At 46.4% G+C, this 7,273-nt stretch overlaps 1 protein-coding gene across 1 annotated transcript in view; it reads left to right on the forward strand.

Annotated features, from left to right (window-relative positions):
* The first annotated feature begins 1,732 nt into the window (after positions 1 to 1,732).
* The window catches only part of LOC133359476 (uncharacterized), a 124,931-nt gene continuing 119,390 nt past the window's right edge, over positions 1,733 to 7,273 (forward strand). The window contains exons 1-2 of the mRNA XM_061577893.1: positions 1,733 to 1,780; positions 3,503 to 3,626. The gene's annotated coding sequence lies outside the window, so the exon portion shown is untranslated. The remainder of the gene's footprint in view (positions 1,781 to 3,502; positions 3,627 to 7,273) is intronic.

Raw genomic sequence — 7,273 nt, forward strand, 5'->3', positions numbered from 1 at the left:
ATGATGGTGGCGATGGTGGTGATGATGGTGGGGGTGATGATGATGGTGGTGATGATGGTGGGGGTGATGGTGGTGATGATGGTGGTGATGATGGTGGGGTGATGGTGGTGGTGATGGTGGGGTGATGGTGGTGGTGATGGTGGTGATGATGGTGGTGATGATGGTGGGGTGATGGTGGTGATGATGGTGGGGGTGATGGTGGTGATGATGGTGGTGATGATGGTGGGGTGATGGTGGTGGTGATGGTGGTGATGATGGTGGTGGTGATGGTGGTGATGATGATGGTGGTGGTGATGATGGTGGTGATGATGGTGGGGTGATGGTGGTGATGATGGTGGTGGTGATGATGGTGGTGATGATGGTGGTGATGATGGTGGTGATGATGATGGTGGTGATGGTGGTGGTGATGATGGTGGTGATGATGATGGTGGTGATGGTGGTGATGATGATGGTGGTGATGATGGTGGTGATGATGGTGGGGGTGATGGTGGTGGTGATGATGGTGATGATGGTGGTGGTGATGATGATGTTGGTGATGATGGTGGTGATGATGGTGATGATGATGGTGGTGATGATGGTGGGGGTGATGGTGGTGATGATGGTGGTGGTGATGATGATGGTGGTGATGATGGTGGGGGTGATGGTGGTGATGATGGTGGTGGTGATGATGATGGTGGTGATGATGGTGGCGTTGTGGGTGATGGTGGTGATGATGGTGGTGATGATGGTGGCGATGATGGTGGCGTTGTGGGTGATGGCGATGGTGGTGATGATGGTGGTGATGATGGTGGTGGTGGTGATGATGATGGTGGGGGGTGGTGATGATGATGGTGGGGGTGATGGTGGTGATGATGATGATGGTGGTGATGATGGTGGTGATGATGGTGGTGATGATGATGGTGGTGATGGTGGTGATGATGATGGTGATGGTGGTGATGATGGTGGTGATGATGGTGGTGATGATGATGGTGGTGATGGTGGTGATGATGATGGTGATGGTGGTGATGATGGTGGTGATGATGGTGGTGATGATGGTGGTGGTGATGGTGGTGATGATGATGGTGATGGTGGTGATGATGATGGTGGTGATGGTGGTGATGATGATGGTGATGGTGGTGATGATGGTGGTGATGATGGTGGTGATGATGGTGGTGAAGATGGTGGTGATGATGGTGGTGGTGATGGTGGTGATGATGGTGGTGATGATGGTGGGGTGATGGTGGTGATGATGGTCGTGATGATGGTGGTGATGATGGTGGTGATGATGGTGGTGATGATGGTGGGGTGATGGTGGTGATGATGGTGGTGATGATGGTGGTGATGGTGGTGATGATGGTGATGATGGTGGTGATGATGGTGGTGATGATGGTGGTGATGATGGTGGTGATGGTGGTGATGGTGGTGATGGTGGTGATGATGGTGGTGATGATGGTGGTGATGATGGTGGTGATGGTGGTGATGATGGTGGTGATGGTGGTGATGATGGTGGTGATGGTGGTGATGATGGTGGTGATGGTGGTGATGATGGTGGTGATGGTGGTGATGATGGTGGTGATGATGATGGTGATGATGGTGGTGATGGTGGTGATGATGGTGGTGATGATGGTGGTGATGGTGGTGATGATGGTGGTGATGGTGGTGATGGTGATGATGATGGTGATGATGATGGTGGTGATGATGGTGGTGAGTGTCGGGGCGTCAACACCCCCCCTCCTCAGGCAGCGAGGTTCCTGTTCCACTTTCGCCTGTTCCCACATCCGCGCTCTGCAGGCGCCGAATGGTAAACTCGCTCGCGGCTTGCTAGGCTGTTCTAAAAGTCTACACCACGATGATGGTGGGGGTGATGGTGATGATGGTGGTGGTGATGATGGTGGTGGTGATGGAGGTGGTGATGGTGGTGATGATGATGATGGTGATGATGGTGGTGGTGATGTTGGTGATGGGGGTAGTGATGGCTTTGATGGTGGTGATGATGGTGGTGGTGGTGATGATGATGATGGTGGTGATGATGGTGGTGGTGATGTTGGTGATGGGGGTGGTGATGGTTTTGATGGTGGTGATGATGATGATGGTGATGATATCAGAGCCACGTAGCCTCTACATAACCCAGGGGGGTTGCTTCTGAAAAAAAAGGGCGGCAAACTGCAGAGCGGCCCTTGCCTCGTAGCATCACCACAGATGAGTTCAGCAGCTTGCGTCTCTGTACGGGGCTCTGTGCATCTCTTTGGGTCTCTGTGTGTCTCCATGGGTCTCTGTGTGTCTCTATGGGTCTCTGTGTGTCTCTATGCATCTCCATGGGTCTCTGTGTGTCTCTGTGCATCTCCATGGGTCTCTGTGTGTTTCCATGGGTCTTTGTGTGTCTCTATGGGTCTCTGTGTGTCTCTATGGGTCTCTGTGTGTCTCTATGCATCTCCGTGGATCTCTGTGTGTCTCTATGCATCTCCATGGGTCTCTGTGTGTCTCCATGGGTCTCTGTGTGTCTCTATGGGTCTCTGTGTGTCTCTATGCATCTCCGTGGGTCTCTGTGTGTCTCTATGCATCTCCATGGGTCTCTGTGTGTCTCTGTGCATCTCCATGGGTCTCTGTGTGTCTCCATGGGTCTCTGTGTGTCTCTATTCGTCTCCGTGCGTCTCTGTGTGTCTCTATTCGTCTCCGTGAGTCTCTGTGTGTCTCTATGCATCTCCGTGGGTCTCTGTGTGTCTCTATGCATCTCCGTGGGTCTCTGTGCATCTCCATGTGTCTCTGTGTGTCTCTGTGTGTCTCTGTGCATCTATGTGGGTCTCTGTGTGTCTCTATGCATCTCTGTGGGTCTCTGTGTGTCTCGATGTATCTCTGTGGATCTCTATATGTCTCTATGCATTTATATGGGTCTTTGTATGTCTATGTGACTCTGTGTGTCTCTGTATCTCTATGAGTGTCTGTGTGTCTCAATATATCTCAATGAGTCTCTGTGTGTGTCTATGTATTTATATGGGTCTCTGTGGGTCTCTGTATCTCTATGAGTCTCTGTGTGTCTATGAATCTCAATGGGTCTCTGTGTGTCTCTATATCTCTTTGAGTCTCTGTGTGTGCACTAAACATCGCCACTGGGGAGACAAAGGCGGCCGGGCGTGGTGCTGGCCACCCACACCCTCGTGTGCCGTGCCGGCCTTCATAGGTAGTCGCTAACAGCACTTGCCCCTACAGCCTGCTCGAGGTTACACAGCGGATCTTTGTCTGTGTATAGGTGCTACAAACAGCACTTGCCCCTACAGCCTATTGAGACTACATGGGGGATCTTTGTTTGTGTGTAAGTGCTACTAACAGCACTTGCCCCTACAGCCGGCTAGAGGCTACACGGGGGATATTTGTCTGTGTGTAGGTGCTACGAGCAGCACTTGCCCCTACAGCCTGATAGAGGCTACACGGGGGATCTTTGTCTGTGTGTAGGTGCCACTGGCAGCACTTGCCCCTACAGTCTGCTGAGACTATACGGGGGATCTTTGTCTTTGTGTTTATTCAGGAGCCGTCCGAAGAGGATGAACATCGCAACTCAAGGCACAGCACCACCGTCGCTCAAATTTCAAATTCCTCAAACGTTCAGATTGGACGAGGGAATGTCTTGAACGCGATCTCCTACCACACAGGTGAGAGGGTGTTGTTGTTGTTTGTAAGTAAACACACTGCGTCCATGATAAGGTTGTTTTTGTTTGCGTTGGATCGCGTGAAATATGAATAAAATAAAAATTCAAATGATAAATTTTAAATAATAAAAGCAAAAAAACACACAATATGAATAATACAATTTAAATAGTGAAATAAAAGTGAAAATTTTACTTAAAAATAATAAGTTGAAAATAATAAAAGCAAAAAGAAACCACGACGTTTTTATGGCAACACCAGCGGTCTTCATCAGGCGGAGAGATGAAGACCGCTGGTGTTGCCAAAAAAACGTCGTGGGCTTTTGTTGCTTTTATTATAACATTTTAATTAATTTTAAAATTATTATTATGTTTATTTTATTTTCTGTCCACATGACTTTACCGAAAGAACCAAATAATATGAATTATTGCAGTCACGAACGTTTTAAGTCAGAATAAAACTTCGTGTCGTTAAACCCCGCCCACATCGCCCGACACAGCCAATTGCTGAGGAGCTTTGCGTCACGTGACAAGAACGTGGTGCCAATTGGCGACTCTTTCGGCACTAACCAGTGGTGGTGTTGGAGAGTAAACCCACTACAACATGTACAGTCAGTGTAGTGTATAGTAGTGTATAGTGTAGTGTATGTATAGTGTAGTGTATGTATAGTGTAGTGTGTAGTGGAAAGTAGTGTATAGTGTAGTGTGTAGTGGAAAGTAGTGTATAGTGTAGTGTATAGTAGTGTAGTGTATAGTGTAGTGTATAGTGTAGTGTATAGTAGTGTATAGTGTAGTGTATGTATAGTGTAGTGTGTAGTGGAAAGTAGTGTATAGTGTAGTGTGTAGTGGAAAGTAGTGTATAGTGTAGTGTATAGTAGTGTAGTGTATAGTAGTGTAGTGTATAGTGTAGTGTATAGTGTAGTGTATAGTAGTGTATAGTGTAGTGTGTAGTGTATAGTGTAGTGTATAGTAGTGTATAGTGTAGTGTATGTATAGTGTAGTGTGTAGTGGAAAATAGTGTATAGTGTAGTGTGTAGTGGAAAGTAGTGTATAGTGTAGTGTGTAGTGTATAGTAGTGTAGTGTATAGTAGTGTAGTGTATAGTGTAGTGTATAGTAGTGTATAGTGTAGTGTGTAGTGTATAGTGTAGTGTATAGTAGTGTATAGTGTAGTGTATGTATAGTGTAGTGTGTAGTGGAAAGTAGTGTATAGTGTAGTGTGTAGTGTAGTGTATAGTAGTGTAGTGTATAGTAGTGTAGTGTATAGTAGTGCAGTTTATAGTGTAGTGTATAGTTTAGTGTATAGTGTAGTGTGTAGTGTAGTGTATAGTGTAGTGTATAGTAGTGTATAGTGTAGTGTAAGTCACGTAGGTAAAACATCAAAATTAATAAAAAAAATATTTTTTATTATTTTATTTTTATTAATTTTGATGTTTTACCTACGTGACTTTACCGAAAAAAACCTAAGAATAAGACTATCTCACTCATCTTAAGGCCAATGTAGACACATTGTTATCGAGGCTTCCCCAGATGTTTCCTATGTGTACATTGCCAGTAGACCCCCCCCCCATAGGCAAGCGAACGCGTTTGAGTCACCCCCCCCCCTCTATGCGAACTCAACTGAGGGCCCCCCACTTGACCATACTTCACCACGCTGGTCGGCGCGGTCTGGCGCAGGAAGCGGCGAGCGTGGAGGGGACCCCACGTCTCCCGCGGGGTTCAGGGCTCCGTGGGGAGGCGCTCATCCAGCAGTGGAGTGGCGCGGGAGGCTTCTATAACACACCTTTCTTAATGTTTCATTAAAGTTAATTGTTTATAAATAATTCTAGATTTGAAGCTTTCGTGACTGCAAGGATTCATATGCTTAGGTTTTTTCGGTAAAGGCACGTAGGTAGAACATTAAAATTAATAAAAGTAAAATAAAATAAAAATCACGACGTTTCGGAGGCAACACAAGTCTCCGTCATCAGGTGGGACCGTCACAGCTACATTTACTTGAAAATAATTTACTTGAAAATAATTGCCTCCGAAACGTCGTGATTTTTATTTTATTTTACTTTTATTAATTTTAATGTTTTACCTACGTGACTTTACCGAAAAAACCTAAGAATATGTTTATAAATACATTAATATTCAGTCGTGTACAATTAAAGCCGATGTCTACATCGTTGCAAAACGATATATGAACTTAATACAAAGGTATGCTAATGTTAAGGAATACACTTTCAACATTAGCGATTTCACACTATACGGTATTAGCCTTAAGAATGGCAATCACGTTTCCAAACCATGCCCGATGATGCTGGATGCAATTACCAGCGAAACGTCGTACTCAAATTGTAAATGTTGTGGCTTCAACACACCGGTGGGCTAAAGCAGTGAACTATTTGTCTTTTGTCAACGTGACACTTTTTTACTGATTGGCCGTGTCAGGTGGTGGAGGGTTACGACACATTTATAAATAACGCGATCTAAACCCAAAAACGTTGATTATGAAGATGACTCTACCCCGAGGGGCCACTTTAGCCAGCACCTGTGACAGGAGGTCATAGAAGGCATCTGACTTATCGACCTTGCCTGCATCCCTCCACGGATGTTCGTCTTCAATGTGGGCATAAGTAACCACAACCACCACTCCTCATCACTGGTTGATGGGAAGACAAGCCCAAAGTAGCCTGGAGCTTACAGCTTCCCACACCTCACCGCCACGCTCCCCTTCATTCTTTTGTTCAGAAGAAGAGCCACTCCCTGTTGTCTCCTGCCCCGAGTAGAGGACTGTCCACCACTCTTGGTGGCAGGAGCCAGAGCCGGTCCACCAGACCCACTGAATGCCACAGAGATCCCGGCGGTACCGGTCCAGCTCCCGACAGGGGAGTCGCAGCCTCTCCTACGCAGTGAGCATTCTAACATTCCACGTGGCCATCTGTAGTGGTTTTTTGTTGTTTCTGGAGGAGCCCCGAGGGTAAGGATTCAGTCTCCTGGCTGCGCCAAATGGGATTTGGCTGGGAGACGTCATAGACGCCTGTCACCCCGGGGCCTCCGGCACAGGCTTTTTTTCAATAAAATTTTGCGGTCGTGGTTTAGTGGTAATTAATTGAAGGTGGAGGGGTTACCAGCCCCTCGCACCAGTCCAGAGCCCCCATTTAGCCGCTGTGGTGGCTACAAGCGCCATGAGAGGAAAGGCCAATCGGAAATTGTCCCTCCCCCCACGACACTGCCCACGACAGCGTTGCCCGTTCGGCACCACAAGGAGATAGGAGGTTTTGATTTAAAGCTTTCGTGACTGCAGGAATTCATATTCTTGGTTCTTTCGGTAAAGTCACGTAGAAGGGAAATAATAAAATAAAAAAATATACAACAATATTGTTTTATATTTATAATATTTATTATTTCCCAATATATTGTTTAATATTTATATTATTTATTATTTCCCTAGCTACACACACAGCTACACACACAGCTATACACACAACTACACACACACAGCTATACACACACAGCTACAGACACAGCTACACACAAACAGCTACACATACACCTACACACACAGCTACACACACACACCTACACACGACACACACACCTACACACACCTACACACACACCTACAACTACACACACACAGCTGCAGACACAGCTTCAAACCACACACTAC

The sequence above is a fragment of the Lethenteron reissneri genome, chromosome 65 (genome assembly GCF_015708825.2).
Source record: "Lethenteron reissneri isolate LAM-NWPU_2019-01 chromosome 65, ASM1570882v1, whole genome shotgun sequence".
Lineage (NCBI taxonomy): Eukaryota > Metazoa > Chordata > Hyperoartia > Petromyzontiformes > Petromyzontidae > Lethenteron > Lethenteron reissneri.